Source organism: Triturus cristatus, chromosome 3_1 (assembly GCF_964204655.1).
Source record: "Triturus cristatus chromosome 3_1, aTriCri1.1, whole genome shotgun sequence".
Lineage (NCBI taxonomy): Eukaryota > Metazoa > Chordata > Amphibia > Caudata > Salamandridae > Triturus > Triturus cristatus.
Genome location: NC_140583.1, coordinates 1001076112 through 1001092666, shown reverse-complemented (window position 1 = coordinate 1001092666; position 16555 = coordinate 1001076112).

The following is a 16555-nucleotide window of genomic DNA, read 5'->3' as shown; positions in this document are numbered from 1 at the left end:
ATTTTTATCCCTGAGCTATCCAATACTTCCCCTACTGTTGTCCTCACTGGAGTAGAAAATATAAGTTTGAAGATTTTCAAATAGTTTAATGTTTTAATTTATAATAGAATGTTTGTAATTAGATTTTAAGTTATTGATACATATACATATCTGTATTTAAAGAACATTCTCTTTACAAATCATGGTAACTGATTGTAATGATGATTTGAGTCGCCTGTACGGTATTGATATTTCAAAATGGCGCTTACTGAAACCAACAACATTACATGTATGACATGTTTGTCCTTTCTCACTGCTAATGAATCAGAATCAGAATAAGCTGTATTCGATTTTGTCATATAAAATCATATAAGCAAACATGACAAATATAATAGGAAGACAATTTAAAGTGACTAATCTAAATATAATTATACAATATTTGCAAAAATTGATTTCCACTGAAAAAATAGTTATACAGGCGGCTCAGAAATGCAAAAAAGGAAAAAAAAAGTATATAAGACAGATATCACAAACAATTTAAGCTTACATATTCTCATTAATTAATTGCGGGTCTTGACAGTGATTAAACGTTTATATTTTTTCTGACTCTAAGAACACTTTTTAAAAATCTTGCCATAACTCCAATACTGCATATACTGTCTAAAAACTGCAAATACAAGAAAGCTGGTCGACATTGCCTCCAACCCCCTAATTGTAGTAAGGGCAAAATCCACCTCGATCTCTCCTTTCTATAAAACTTGCAGAAAAGAACAACATGTATCGTTGATTGTGGAGATACTTTATCGCATGGACAGCAGCATAATTCTCTCGACAAGTTATTTACTTCTGGGTAACTGGTTAATCCATGAAAATTCACAAATCTAAAACGGGTTAAAACATATCTGTCGTATCTACTTAAACTACATAGTAGATAAGGTTGAATATCGTATGTTATTAAAATCATTTGATGCTGTACCACTGTTGGTTTGTTTACCTCCAGGCGAACCTATTTGCCTCTAGGTATCTCATACATGTTTTCTTAAAATCCTTTCTGGAAATAGAATTCATAACGTCAGGGCAGTTATAGTAATCAGGGTGTCCGAGATCATACATAACGTTTTTTATGTATTTCAACCAGGGAATCTTGGCGGCATGGTCCAGGTTCATTGAATCTTTAATTATTTCTTGGTATAAACCTGTACTGCTAGAGGTCCAGATCCTATGCCAAAGTAGTACTGGCTGTGCTTTAATAATGATATCAACGAGAGATGTGTAGTTCCTACAGGGTGGAAAGTCGAAGGGGAATAAAGTTTTCCGATCCCGGACTTTCACCTAGTGAATATAAGTGCACAAGGGAAGGGAATCCCTTAAGGGTGGAACTGAAACCCTCACACACCCAGCAAGCTAGGTGTCATGCTTCATCATCTGGGTTTTGCTCCTCGTCGGGTCGGCGGTGCAATACCCGACGGGCACCCAAACAGGGGCTCTTTTTCAGGGATCTTTTGTTCCCTGCCGTATGGTGCATGCGTGTGAGGGCCCGGGAGTGTAGATGTAAGTGAATTAAAAAGGTTGGTTAATCTGAAAAGTAATTTTATTGGCTCAGTCAACCACCTAGTTAAAAGGGGGTGAGTGGCGTCAAAGCTATATTTGCTCACAAAGGAGGAGTGGCTAGCTACGCTCTACTCTTCTGGTCAACATGTTTCGCGCCCAGTCAGTCAGAGGGATCTCATGGCGCTTCGTCAGGACCTATAATACTAAAGTGAAGTGTGCTCAAAAACTATCTACAGTGTGGTGTAAAAACAAGAGTGAAAAATAGTATGTTAGTCAACCCTTAATGGGTGCCCCTACCTTATGTATTGTTTATAAAAGGGGTCACCTAAAGAAAAGGAACAATTGGAAAAAAATATAAACCAACAGCCACCCTTGGCATCTGTAAAACATTTAAAAGAATTAGTCAATCACCACTAGTTCAGTAAAGCAGTGATCCATTTGGTATAATCTAGACTGAAATTATACTGGACTACTAACTGGTTATTGACCAATCGACCAATATATGATTTACCAGGACAAGGTAAAACGGTTAAAACAGGAAGCATAGCAAGGCTCTGGTTAGAAACACAACCATTATTTCAATTGTAGAGAACAAATCATGGTTACGTGTAGACTCACCATTTCTTTTTATAAAAAGCTCATCATCAGGTGCATGGCGCGTCAACAGGGGGAGAAACACATTCGTTCCCTATGGTATAATGATATTGTAGAGAGAAGAAGTAGAGGCATAGGCAAATATGAAGTTAGCAAGGTCACATGGGAGAGATCTCCATCTCTGGTGTCTCATAAACATATTGCTTAAACGTGTGACACCTCTCGTGTGCTATAATACTATGATCTATAACGTGGTTAACCAGGTGCAGCTAACCGAAGACGAGACAAAGGTGTGCATGTCCCGATTGGATCATAAAAAAGCCTATGATCAATTATAGAACACAAAAATGAATGTGAGTACAAGCAGCAGTTTCTGACTCAGTGTGTGCCCGAATTAGTCCTTGCAATCCTTAGCGTGATGTCACAGTGCAAATGTGCGTGTTGAAGGAATCGCGCCCAAGATGTGGAGAAGTCACATTCATGGACCCGTAATGATCCTGATAATGACCAGCACAGAGTCCTATGAGATAGAGCAGCTCAAAGGCATTGCATTGCAGCAATCCGAATGTGTCCCGGGGATGGACAGAGACCCGATAAAAAGTGCGGTTATCCTAAAGGTGTCTAGAGTGCCCCAACGGGTATCTAATATTTGGAAACACACGTCCGAATTAATCCTCAAGAAACCCAGGGTGTACTTACTTGGCAAAATTCCCCTGGAGGTGAGTAAACCTGCCCGCGTCGCCGAACCCGGAAGCTGGGAAATGGGTTGGTGACGCTGTATTTTATTCAAACAAGGATTGGTTAGGAGCAGGTCACGTGTGATGATGTCACGTCCATCGCACCAATCACTAGCTAGGTGTATTTTCTGATTGGCCAGCGGTTGGTAATGTGTGACGATGACACGTCTCTAGCAACAAACACTAAAAGAGTGTATGTCATGCCGGGTTTGAAAAGGCGTTTATTATGGGCGCCATGTTGTAGTCGTCAAAAGGTGTTTTACATACTACGCAGAAGGGAATAAGTAATTACCCCATAGAGCGTAATAGTATCGAGAGAGGCTAGCCACGGAAGTATGCTATAGTAATAAATTTCACCCAGATAAGCACCCCATATGTAATGTCTATTGTCGGTGGTTCTTGCCCGATCTGGTTAGTTAGGTAACCCAAACCGGGGGCCATGATGGAGTGGTGTGTGTCAATGAGGCAAGGAAGGCTGATAGACGGGATTGTGGCTCTATTAGTGTAAGGAGCAATGCCAAAGTCAGTGATGCAAACATCCGTCTATGCTATGGTAGCTGAATCACAGGCTCATGGTGCGGTGGTGCAAATGTAGGTCAACATTAAGGACCAAGTATCAGTAAGATCATAAGGTGGTACTAGTACTATCCTGCCTCCTCAACACTATTGCTGGTACGGAGTCCTATCGATTAGATATCGTTGACCAAGGTATGTCATCGTTGAGGCCAAGTCTATCCAATGAAAGGCGATGTACCCAGCGTTGTTCTAGCCTGAACAAGGAATGTTGAGACATTCCGGGCTGGCTTTCAAGGACAATCCAATGTAGATCTGTCGGGCTATGTTTACATGCAAGGTAATGACTGTAAAGTTTCGTGTTAGATTTGCCACATCTAATGTTGCTTTTATGTTCGGTGATACGTGTTTTCACTGCTCGTGTCGTCATCCCTATATAATAGAGATCGCATGGGCAAATTAGTAGATAAATACAGTTAGTGGAATTACAATTTGTATGTCTTTTCAGGACCCATTCGAAAGTGGCAGTGAGGCGAATAGATTTTGCCACAATAGTTTGTCCACAGCAAGAGCACCCTCCGCAGGTATAGTGACCCTGTACAGGGGGAAGATTCCAGAGGGTGTTATGTGCTGAAGTTGTTTGTTTCTTTGGTCTCGTGTGTATCAAGGTGTCTTTCAGATTGTTAGTCCTTTTAAAGGCGAAACGTGGTGGGGGAATCATAAGTGTACCTGCGGATAGTATTCCCCAATGTTTCTTTATCACTTTTTTAAGATTGTTGGACTCTGGTGTAAAGGATGTTACACAAGTAATGATTTCTCTGGTGTCTTTTGTTCTCACTTCCAAAAGGGCCGCGCGATTGTTATTTCTGGCCCTCTTCATTGAGTTGTGAATTACTCGGGGAGGATAGCCTCTTTGTATCAAATTCCCTGAGAGGATGTTGGCCTCAATTTTGTAGTCTGTGACAGAGCTACAATTTCTCCTGAGTCGAAGGAATTGGCCAAAAGGCAAATTATCGCGTAGGGCCTTAGGGTGGTGACTGTTGTAGAGAAGTAAACTGTTCTTGTCAGTGGGTTTTCTGTAGAGAGTAGTACTCAACCCTGTGGGTGTCAGTCTGATGTTTAAATCTAGGAAAGGGATATCAGAGTCAGAGATATGACTTGTGAATTTCAAAAACTGATTTTTAGTGTTGATCCATTCACAGAATTCGTTGCAGGTTGTTAAATCCCCTTTCCATAAGATCATGACATCATCGATGTATCTTTTCCACAGGGTTAAGTTCGGCCCAAAGGGGTTGTCCACGTTCATTATCACTGCCTCTTCAAAAGCTGCCATATACAGGCAGGCCACACTGGGAGCGAAGGTACTCCCCATCGAAGTACCTTGGGACTGATGGTAAAGGTTGTCTTTAAATGCAAAATAGTTCTCAGTGAGAGCTAATGTTGCCAGATCCATGATGAATGTTATGGGAGTGGGAGATGTCCATTCCCTTTTCTGTAGGGCAGCCTCTATCACCGTCAGAGTAGCTTGTTGCGGAATATTGGTGTAGAGGGCCTCTACGTCAAGGGTCACTAGTAGGTCAACATTTTCGGTATTCTGTATCCCCTCAATCATGTTCAAAATGTCAGTTGTATCCCTGACGTAGGATGGTGTCTCTTTCACTAGGGGTTGTAGGAAGTAATCACAGAATTTAGATAAAGGTTCCAGGAGGGACCCAATACCAGAGACAATCGGTCTACCAGGGATAGGGATGATGCCTTTATGTACCTTAGGTAGTGTATAGAAATAAGGTACGACAGGTTTGGTAGTGATAAGAAAGTCTGCTTCTTTTTTCGTGATCCAGCCGTTGGCTTCGGCCTCCAAAACCTTACTAGCTATTGTTAAATGTAATCTCGGCGTGGGATCAGTGTCGATGGGTGTATAGTATTTTCTATCCCCAAGTTGTCGTAAGCATTCTATTTCATAATCACTGGTGGACTGGATTACTGTCGCCCCTCCCTTGTCAGCCTGTTTGATGGTGATAGTGGTATCAGCTGCTAGTGTCCTGGCCGCTTCCCTTTCTTTGCGAGTAAAGTTGTTGTATACAACATTTCTACTCTGTACTTTGTCCAGGTCTTTTAGTACAGCCTTCTCGAAGGTAAGGACCTCCGAGGGAATCATGCTGTTTGAAGGGGTAAAGGTGGAAGCCTTATGTAGGCCAGTGTCACTGAGTTCAGTAGCAGGTCCGTCATGGAAAAATGCTTTGAGGCGTATTTTTCGGAAGAAATTCTGGACCTCGCAAATCAACTCGAATTTATCTACTCTAGGAGTAGGTACGAAGCCCAGACCTTTCTTTATGACATCCTCCTCTGTGTTGCTGAGGGATCTATGGGAGAGGTTAATGACTAATCCCTCTGACCCCTCCTTTTGCTCCGGGTTTCCATTTGTGGCTGAGGTTGAGGTTGATCTTGCCACTGGACATGTGGTGTAGTTTGCTGTTGTCCTCGCCTTCGCCCTCTTCCTCTGCCCCAACCTCTGCCTAAAAAAGGTTTCGGGTTGTTACCAGGATAGAATTGTGGCGGGTATTGAGGAAACATGGGGTATTGCCAAAACGGAGGTTGAGGGGGGACAGGAAACATAGGTCCACCTTGGTTGTGGTATACCCGTGTATTGGTCTTTCTCTGGTTCCTGTTGTTCCAACTCCCTGTACTGGATTCACTAGATGAACCTCTTCTGCTGTGATTAGAGTCCTCATCACTTGAATAGCCTGTCTTGTTGGAAGTATAATGTGCTTTTAGATAAGGAAATACTCTCTCTTTGTCAAATCTGGCGATATCTTTCTGTAGTTTCGTTATTTTTTGTTTTAACAAAAACTCCCTACTTTCAGAAATCTCCTGATTAATCTCTGCTAATTTGGTTTTAAAAATAGCAGATTGAGTGACAGGTTTCATAGTGCTTTCAAGGTCTTGAATACGTGCAAGAATGGAGTCAGCCAATCTCTGACTGTGCTTTAATAACATCAGAAATGTATGGGATGCCCAGCTCACTGTGACAATTGTAAACAGAGGTACTGGCGAGTACTGCTAAAATAAACTTTAAAAAGGCATTCTCAACTGATTGTATGGGATGTGAGTCATAAAATCCCCATACCCCCGCAGCAAAGGTAGCAATGCTCACACATTTTGCCAGATAAATCTTAAGAAGTATCTCAGGAGGTATTCTTCCCAACTTTTGTGCGAAATTAGCAACTGCAGCAGTTGACTTCATGAAAAGAAGGCTCCACGAACCAGTTTGATCAAATAAAATGTCTAAATATGTGAACATTTTAGTGGAATCTTCCTTACTGTTCTCAAGGGGTATGCTTCTAAATGTCTGGCTCCCTTTACCACAACTCTTAATATATGTTTTTTTTAGCATTAAGTTTTAAGCCCAGAATTTCCATAAAAATGGAATAGGAAGCAAGTGCTTTTTGTAGGCCCATCTGAGTGCGGGCCATCAGTACTGCGTCGTCTGCATAGAGAAGGGAGACTATCGGGCGTTAGTTTAAATATGGTGGGTCCCTCACCTTTTCCACCAATTTCTGTTCCAAGTTGTTTGTGTAGAAAGTGAGCAGAAACGGTGCCAGGACGCAGCCCTGTCTAACTCCCCTCTCCACTTTGAACGATGCAGTACATTCCCCTTTAATTCAATATTGGACCTTAGCGGTTGCCCCACTATGCAGTTGTCACATACACTGAACCAGTAATGGGTCCACCCTCATTTCTGTTAAAATAACCCATAGTTTGCTGTGTATAACACAGTCAAAAGCAGCTGTAAGATCTATAAATGCCAAATAAAATTTCGCTGCCTTTGCCTGGGTGTATTTTCCTATTAAAATACTAAGGGGCCGATTCACAGAACTAATCTGAGACAAAATCCTAAACTTACTAATTTTGGTATTCACAGAAGGCATTTAGTAGAAGTAAAGTTAGGATTTTGTCTTAAGTTTGACTTAAGACAGACTTGAGACAGACTTAAGACAAACTTAGGACAGACTTAGGACAGACTTAAGACAAAATCCTAACTTTACTACTACTAAATGCCTCTGTGAATACCAAAAGTGGTAAGTTTAGGATTTTGTCTGAGATTACTTCTGTGAATCGGGCCCTAAGATTTAAAACCTGCTCTGTAGTTCCCAGCCCCTCCCTAAAACCATATTGTGCATCTGTTAAAATTTTATTTTCCTCAGCCCATGTTTTCAGTCGATTTAAAACAATTCTTCCTGCTACCTTCATTGAGGAATCTAACAGAGATATTGGGCAGTAGCCTGCCGGATTATCCCGATCCCACTTCTTAAAAATGGGTACAATAATTGACTCTATCCATGTTTTGATAAAACCCTTCCTGCAGCAGGCCTAAAAGACCCATGCTATTAGTGGAGACCAAAGTGGAAGGTTAGATTTAAACAGGTCAATAGGCACCCCACCTGGACCTGGGGCCTTACCGCTCATGCTTGCATTTATAGCCCCAACGACCTCCTGATATGTTTATTTATTTATATTTATTTATTTATTTTGAGTTTTATGTAGCACTGGCTAGACCCGGAGGTATCAGATGGCTTTACATAAGGAACAGCGAGTTGCAAGTTACAAATTTTACATAAGTTACACAATGATTACATAGTAACAACAAGAGTTACTAGCGAATAGCATATAAGGACACCTAATCAAACCACAATAGCACAGTAGTATGCATTGCTAGTGTGTAGCGGAACAGAGAGAGGGAAAGTAAAACAGGGGAGAGAAATGCTGATAGAGTCAAGGTAGGTAGGAGGGGGTAAGTCCATCAGGGGAATCAAGCAGTCAGTGTAAAAGATAGATAAACCAAGAAGAACCATGAATAACAATGTCCGAAGTCTGGCTGGGTAGGTGACCGCCAAGGGGTCCAGACTCCTCTGTAGCTGCCTAGGAGAGCTCCACCGGGCAGCAGTCAAGAGGAATCGGTCTCCGACAGTTTCGGTTTCTGCCCATGGAGCATCATCAGAGTTCCACAGACGATAGCGCCGGCTAGACCCAGAGGTATCAGAGCACTTTACCAGAGGGTTGGAGAGATTAGAAGGGGGTGCCAGTCAGTGTGACTCCAGAGCAGTCACCAGTAATAAATTAATAGATGCTGCATAGTACCCCACAAAGTGTGAAGCAAGTGTGCTTGGGGAGCTCTCTACACGCTCCGATTATTGGAACAGACCTCCAGGCGCAAGAGGGTGAGCACACCGTGGCTCCCAGGTCTTCCAAGACGGATCGAGCAGGTAAGGGGAGTCAAGGATATTGGGGCCAAAATAGTATTGTAGCTGGGAGCCTATTGGGCTAAGGTGGGAGCGCAATGCCTGATCCTCAGTCACTCACCATTGCACCGCAAGTAGTGGAGTCTCCTTCCGGCCGCTCCCGGTCACCGCGCCGCAGTGCACCAGCCTAGGATGTTGGAATCTCGTTTCCGAGCCCCGCTGTCCATTAACACTTCAACGCAGAGCTCAGCTGCAGAACAAGGGACACTCCGCTCCGGAGCTTGCTGCAGCTTAAAAGGCATATTGATGCGGAGCATGAAGTGGGCCACGGGGACGGGACTGCGAGTGGCGAGCGCCATTTTGTAAGTGATTCCGCTGGCCGCTCCTTCCCCCACTGCAGTCATGCCATTAGTATGGCTGTAAAGTCCACGTTTGTGAGCCGCGCTGCCCATGTCCGACGTAGCAGATCCGGCCTCCAAACTAGTGGATGTGTTGCTTGTGCGATGCTTCAGGTAGTCCGGTTGACAGGGACTCACTGGTGATGCAGTACCAGGTTCAGGGAGATCCGCTACGAGTCCGCTCGGGTCTGCACGATTTTACTTGCCGGTGCCCAAGTCTCCTCACAATCAATTTTGGTCTAAATCAATCAGGCTAGATTGGCAGAGCAAAGCCCAGGCGCTTCCGATGGAGTTCCGATGCCAGATCCTGTCTTTTGTGCCGGGCTAAGGTGAGATAAAGCACAGTTTTGGGTCATGGCGCACCGGGTCGGCACGGAGCATCAGCTCCGTGATTGTGATATGTGATTTGAAGATCAACTGATGAGAAAACATATGGACATCCCTCCATCTGACTCAGAGGAGGTTTTTCCCTTTCGTTGTCTTCATGCAAATTGTAAACCTTGGAGAAAAAAATCAACTCATTTCTTCTCATCTTGGGTTTTTAGACTTACTAAAAAACGGTGCATTAACTGTCCGCCAGAAAGAGGCACTATCTTTACTCAGAGAGGCTTCATTAAGGCTAGCCCATGCATTTTCTTTTAACTCCTTCCGTCTGGTTCTCCGTGCCTGATTATATGCCGTTCTACAATCTCTTATTTCTTCCTTTTTCCTAACTGCTTTATGTAGGGCGTTTTTTAACTTTGTGTAGGCTTTAGTACAGTTGGTATCAAACATCCCTGACTACTGTTATTTGGGAGAATGCCGCTAGTGTGTTGTCGTGTGGAGAACTTTTCTCTAATCATGTTAGGATTGGATTATAGGCCTTGGTAACAATTTGTTTATTTAGTTCCTCTGGGTTACAACTAGACCATCGTAAGGTGTAGCCATTTAGCTTTCCCGGTGATCTATTCTGGGTCCACGGTATCTGCTGATTTTGTTGTCGCTCTAGTATATTGGGAAATGTGATGCAAATGCTTAACGGTAAGGGGTCACTTATTACATTTTTGTGAGTTTTGTAATTTGAGATATAGGTAGCATAACAGTGTGGGCCAAATATGAAATCTATTGTCGATTCCAATCCCCTACCAATAAAAGTACTCTCAAAATCCAGCATAGGGGAGCATAGCGGTTAGCAAAACCAAGGATGGGCGAGAATAATATTTCATTTAGTAACTCCCCCTGGTCCGAGTGCAAAAAGTGAAACATAGGGTCCTTATCTTCTAGTATTATCCCGCAGTTACCGTCCATGCCTAAGGGACATAAATAAATATTAAAATCCCCTCCCCATATGATAGTCACATCTCGGCACTTAGCTTCCTTTATCTTAAGCATATCCTGATTAATCATCTTCAAAGTTACCCCGAATTACTCTTCTGATGCATTATTGTAAAAGTTAATCAAAGCCAGAATACACTTACAATCAATATGGATCAGAACAATTTGATAAAACACTTCTGACTTTAGCATTTCTATCTTGAATACCCTGACCAGATTTGAGACATAGATACAAATTCCTCCCTTAGATCTACCATGGACAGAATGAATTGCTGGGGTGTGGTACGTCTTAAAACCATTTATATGTATTTCTTCTACAGTCTAGGTTTCTTGTACACAAAAGATGTTAAACTTCTCAATGAAATCCATCCAAACAGAGTTATTCTGTTTATTTTGCAAGCCTGCCACACTCCAAAAGAGTACTCTCAAGGAGACGCTCTTGGGTGGGACTGAACCTGTAACACATTCCGTCTGACACACGGGCTTAGTCCTAGCCTGTACAGCTAATGAATATGTGTATGTAAACGGAAGTATGGTAGCTCAAGGCCATACCATGAACAAGCCGAAAGGTTAAACGCGTTGATAGAGAGCAATCGTGCCAATAAATGAATTTAGCACCCCGGAGTGTCCTGGAAGGAAATTTGCGTTGCAGTTTAGAGGGTTACCGGAACCCATCCAGGACCGCCGCGTTTGGAAGCACAGTTCTTCTGGAGTTGTGTGTTGGAAGGATATATATATATATATATATATATATATATATATATATATATATATATGACGTCAGATATTACATCATTGTATTTAGACACTTATTTACCCATGTCTTCTTCCATTAATCTGTAGCTATACATATATTACAAATATTTATTTTTCAGAAAGACACATATGTCATCAGTGATGTAATATGTGACGTCATCAGCAGAGGATTGGGGTCGCGTGAGTTATAGTTGCCTGCAGTAACTATAACGGGGGAATTTCATTGGTTTTTTACGAGTGAAATGTCCAGCTAACTATAACATGTGTGAAACCTATGGTTTTTTAAGTGAATTTGCAAGGTTTTTTAAATGCTAATTCGTAGCTATAACGTGTGTGAAACCTATGGTTTTTTTTAGTGAATTTGTAAGTTTTTTTAAATGCTAAGTTATGTTGTTTTTTTTTCAGGTTTCACACCGTGCGTGCACCGTGCGCGCTCTGTGGGCACTCGGTGCGCGGCGTCCACGATTCCCAGTGCGCGCAGGGTGCGCGCACCTCGTGATTTTTTAAGAAAAAAAAATTGTTTTTTTCTCCCTTGGGGGTCCTTCTGTGACTCCCTGACCAAGGCTAGGGGGTCAGGAACTGTCCACTCTGCCCCCTTTTCACATTCTCCCCCTTTGCGAGAGACAAAATGGCGGCCGACACTTCCTGGTTTCGACCGATTCTAATGTTTACCGACATCTAACAACCAATCAGAATTGTGCTCGCGCCCGGCAGGGTGCACGCACAGTGCGCGCACGGTGCGCGTGTATAGATATTGATATGTTTTTACATGCTATTTTCTCAGGAAATACTGAACAGATTTACACCAGACCTGCAAAAGGCACTTCCTTGACCTTATGGCTACCTCTCTGACAAATTCCACGTAATTCTGTTCAGCCGTTCGGGCTGTAGCTGCGACTAAAGGTCCTATGGAAAAATGCATGGGGAAAACGCGTTTTGGGAACCCCCTTTTTCTCGGCGCCCGCTTGACGAATCACCCCGAGACTTTCAGGGTAGGAGCTGAATGGAGCGCCCCATTAGTTTTGCAAATTTCGCGAGGATTCGTCAACCGGCGCCAAAGTTATTCAAAATAGAATTTTGAGATTTCCTATGGAAACTAGGTTGTAACTATAACTATCTACTGGCGACCGCCAGTAGATAATATATGTTGTTCACAAGGAGCGGCTGCTCCGAAACGATTCGAACGTTTTCGCTGGTGTAAATTTAATAAATCACATGCTGAAAGGAATTGGACCCCGGCAAAAGGACAGATTTACGAGGTGCGCAACCTCGCTGGGGTTCCACCGCATCCAGCGGCAGATGATTACACGAAAGAATTTGGTTTTGATATATATATATATATATTACCTACTGGCGATCGCCAGTAGGTAGTTATAGTTAGGACCTTGTTTCTATTCAAAATGCGTTTTTTCTTTTCCCAATAACTTTGGCACCGGTTGACGAATCTTAGCGAAAGTTTCAAAACTAGTTGGGCGTTTCGGTCAGCTCCTGTCTTGAAAGTTTCGGGGTGAATCGTCAAGCGGGCGCCGAGAAAAAAGGGGCGTCCCAAAACATGTTTTCCCCATGTTATTTTCCATAGGAAACTTTGGACAAAGCTACAGCCCGAACTGCTGAGTGGAATTACACCACATTTGGCAAAAAGGTAGCCCTTGGTTCAGAAAGAGTCATTTTTGTTAAATGGTGTAAATCCGTTCAAAGCCCCTGGGGATGGGGTCCCTGGGACTAATAGAGGCCTCAGGAGGGGGGTCACTCAGTCCCCCTCCTTAAAAAATATATATTTTAAATAAATAAATATGCGGCCATGCCCTGTGAGATGGGGTCCCCTGGGCCAAAATTGGCCCCGGGAGGGGGGTCCATGCAGGGCCCCAAAAATGGCAATGGCAATGAAAAAAAAAAAGCCGGCATCGTGACGGAGGCCCGCCCCATCCCTGCAGTACTCTGCAAACGCGCCCCCTGTTGCGTTGTAAATTGGGGAATTAATTCCACTTGAATACGGAGGGTCTCTGGTGGTCAACTAGCCCACCAGAAACCTCCAGAATGCACCAGAGAGCTGAGTTGCAGAGAGGTGGTCCAAGGCCACGCCCCCTTTTTACACCACTCTGCAATGCAGCTCTGTGGTGCTTACTGGAGGTACCTGGTGGGCTAGTTGGCCCCCAGGGACACGGCCTCTGAGGAGATGCAAACAGCGGCATCGAAACACGTCAGGCCATGGACTTCAAAGGGATGTTAAGCTGCATGCTTGGTTTAAATAGAGTTTGTTACTCACCTGCAGTATTATGCGGCCTCAAGCTTCTGGGCGTTTTTGGTTACATATTATGCGGTGGTTCCGGGCCGCAGAGGGATCGCACTGCCTGCAACCAAATGGGATTAGGAGAGAGGAAGATTCCTCTTTCCGAAGCTGCAGGGTACCTTTAATGAAGCCGGCAGAGTCTCATCCAAGGCTCAATGGAGGGCTAAGAATAATTGTCCATAATTAGCTGCAGCAGAGGTAACTCACTAGACGGCGTCAATTGGCAAAATGAGACCTCAGATCACAGCGTGTATTTGAAAATGAACTTCCACCAAGGGAGGAGCACTGAAAGCCCCCAATTACGGAAACACGCAGGGGAAATGCGATAGCCATAAATCACCTCCGCTGACACAGCCTCTGAGGAGATGCAAACAGCGGCATCAAAACGCGCCAGGCAATGGACTTCAAAGGGATGTTAAGCTGCCTGCTTTGTTTAAATAGAGTTTGTTACTCTCCTGCAGTATTGTGCGGCTTCAAGCTTCTGGGCGTTTTTAGATATTTGTATATATATATATATTCTTAGATTCCCTCGTCTCCTTCGTTCTCACGGCGAGAGTCACGGCACCACAGCAGGGTAAAGTTCATATTTCATTTATTTCAACACCATTGTGCATTTGTGCAGGAATTAGGACGGCCTACGCGCTTCGGCTACCATTAGCCTTCTACTGGACCATAGAGTCCCCAACGTCTAGACAGTATTTAAAGTGCTATGTGCTATTGCCCTTGTTTGTGTTTACTAAAAACACTAGACTGTTAACCTCAACAAATTAACATGGTAAAAATCTGTCGCCATTTTTCCTCTTTTCACTGTGAAGTACATTCAAAGGATATAAAGTGCTAGTGCATTATAGTCACCTGAGAATTTTTGAATTGTCATTTCTACAATTTTACATTTGTATATCCAATTAATCCTAATGCTAGTAAGAAAAAGTTAGAATAAGTTTTGAACGATATAAGAGAATTACAAAAGTTGCAATTTCTTAAAACTTCTTTCAATCCTGTCATTATTTGACATTCTTTTTCCCTTAAACTCCACTTTAGTAATTCTCAGTGTGTCAGTCATACATTATTGTCTACCTACGTTACTGTAAAGTACCATTAAAAAGACAATGCATTTTGACATTTACCTTCTCTTATATGGAGCAATTTTTAAATGGATAACATTTTGCTAATCCCAATAATAACAATTCAACTCGCAATATCTAAGTTTGGTGATAACTCTAATATCCTGTTTCCAACGATTATCCCTATTTTTTGAAGTTCTTGCTGTACAACCAAGTTTCTCCCAATACCCAAATTAATAACCATCATTTGGATTTTATGCAATTCCTACATTTTGTCTGGTTATCATGATGAACAACTCATCCTTTTCTTTGTAAAGTACATGCCCAGATCTGTATGTTCGAAACTTCCGAGTTCATTACTTGATGCATATATATTAGTTGTTCTACAATTTCATATAAAGATACCGGGAGTGTACATTCAGTAACGTATTATATGAGGGTACGGTTCATGCCACACCTTGCTCCTAAAGTGTTTTCTACATGATCTTAATAATCCACTTGTTAATCTATCAAATTCAATGTCCAGGTTAGACAAAGTTCATTGATGTATATTTACAAGAAAATTCGACTCATAAAAAAAGAGAGAGAATTGGGTTCATATTAAAATTCAAAACAGATCAGATACATTGTTCCTCAGTTTTCTAATATTTACAGGTGTACAAATAATTCCGCATCAAAATTGTGTCCATGTGGATATTCCGTCCCCATCGCTAATATTAATCCTGATTCCATTTTGCGCAGTTTTAGGGTTCGGTCATCACCTCTCTCTGCAGGTTTCACAATTTTAATTCCTGAATATTTCAATTGACTAGTGTTTTGCCATTGGGTAGTTCGGATCTTTATTTTTTATAGCACGTAGATGTTGCAAAATCCATAACTTTAGTTTGTTAATTGTGCTGCCCACATAATATTTTTTACAAGGACACACTAATCTGTAAACCACATATTTTGACTCACATGTTACTGCTGGGGTCCTTTGGGGCCAACTAGCCTACCTGATACCTCCAGTAAGCTCCAAATATTTGGATTGCTGAGTGGTGGACACAGGCCATGCCCCCTTTCTCTACCACTCCCCAAATGCACCTCCTGGTGTGTTTGCTTTTTGTTGGGGTCTGAAGTCCCCTTGCCTCCTGAGGGTCCCTAGGGGCCAAGTAGCCCTCCTGTTATCTCTAGTAAGCCCCGCACAGCTGGATTGCTGAGAGTGGTCCTAGGCCACCCACCCTTTTTACACCACTCTGCAAACGCACCTCCTGGTGGACTGCTGCTCGCTGAATGAAGTCCACTTTAGTCCTGAGATCCTCAGGACACAGGAAGACCTCATCGCCCCACCAGCAGTATGTCAGGAGGAGCATTTGCAGAGTGCTGTAAAAAGGGGCGTGGCCTCGGACCAGCTATCAGTAACCCACTGTGTGGGGCTTACTGGAGGTGGTGGGCTAGTTGGCCCCTAAGGACCCTTCGGATTCTAGGGGACTTTATCCCTAACCCCGAACATGCAGAGTCATGCAGGGAGGGGGCGGGGCCTCTGGCGAGATGCCAGCTTTTTTGTTTGTTTTGTTTTTGGAACGGGGGCTGTGTGGCCCCCCTTCCCTTAATTATTATTGGGCACTGGGGACCTCATCCCCCAGGGCCTGATTCATGTTTTTTGTTTGAAAAAACAATCAAACATGAAGGGGGCTGCTCGCCCCCCTCCCATGGCCATTTGGGGCATGGCCACATATTTATATTTTTTGGGTCATTTTTTTTAAAGCAGGAACCATGTGGCCCTCCTCCTGAGGCCTTTTGCAGTCCTGGGGACCCCATCCCCCGGGGGCTTTGCCTCTTTTAATTTGAATTTTTTAATTTAATTTAACGGGAGGGGGCTGAGTAGCCCCCCTTTGCTGGGCCACTTTTGGCCCCGGGCACCCCATCTGCCGGGGCCGGCCCTCACGTTGGGGACCGCGAGGGGAGCCCTTTTGTCTTTGCGGTCCCTGCCGGCTACCCACCTCCTGTGGGAGTCGGGCTTGCTTTTGGGCAAATTTGAATCCTGAGGGTCCATAGGGTCCAACTAGACCACTAGGTACCTCCAGTAAGCGCCACAGAGCTGCGTTGCAGAGAGGTGTAAAAAGGGGCTTGGCCTCAG